This window comes from Perkinsus marinus, assembly GCF_000006405.1.
Source record: "Perkinsus marinus ATCC 50983 genomic scaffold scf_1104296972926, whole genome shotgun sequence".
NCBI lineage: Eukaryota > Perkinsozoa > Perkinsida > Perkinsidae > Perkinsus > Perkinsus marinus.
The window spans coordinates 33,772-34,229 of NW_003201605.1; positions in this window are offsets into that span (position 1 = coordinate 33,772).

The following is a 458-nucleotide window of genomic DNA, read 5'->3' on the forward strand; positions in this document are numbered from 1 at the left end:
CCGTTCCACGGCCCGTGGTGTAATTGGAGTCTCGCTCTATCGAGAGATTCTCATGCGTCCTTCCGACTCTCCCGCGAATCGTGAACATTCGTGTTGAGTTGTGGGTGCCAAATCTGAAATAGAGATACACGATCATCAATGACCTGGGAGCGATGGATGCTACTTTGAATGGTTAGTTACGGTAGAGCTTAGACATTTAATGAAGGTAATCATACTATTCTCTAGTGTTACCTTGATATCATCGCCATCGTTTGGGTTATAATGAGCTCTCATTCCATTGGGGACTCCCGAGCGGATCATGAATGCAAGTCACCCCCTACCAGCTGCAGGGCATAGATCCTTGCTCGAATGTGTGGGATAGGAGTAGTCTTAGTATCGCGGAACTATGGGCTTTGCTTCTGTGTGGTTCTTCACACGAGAACCTACAGCAATGGAATGATGGCGACTCCACTCTTTGA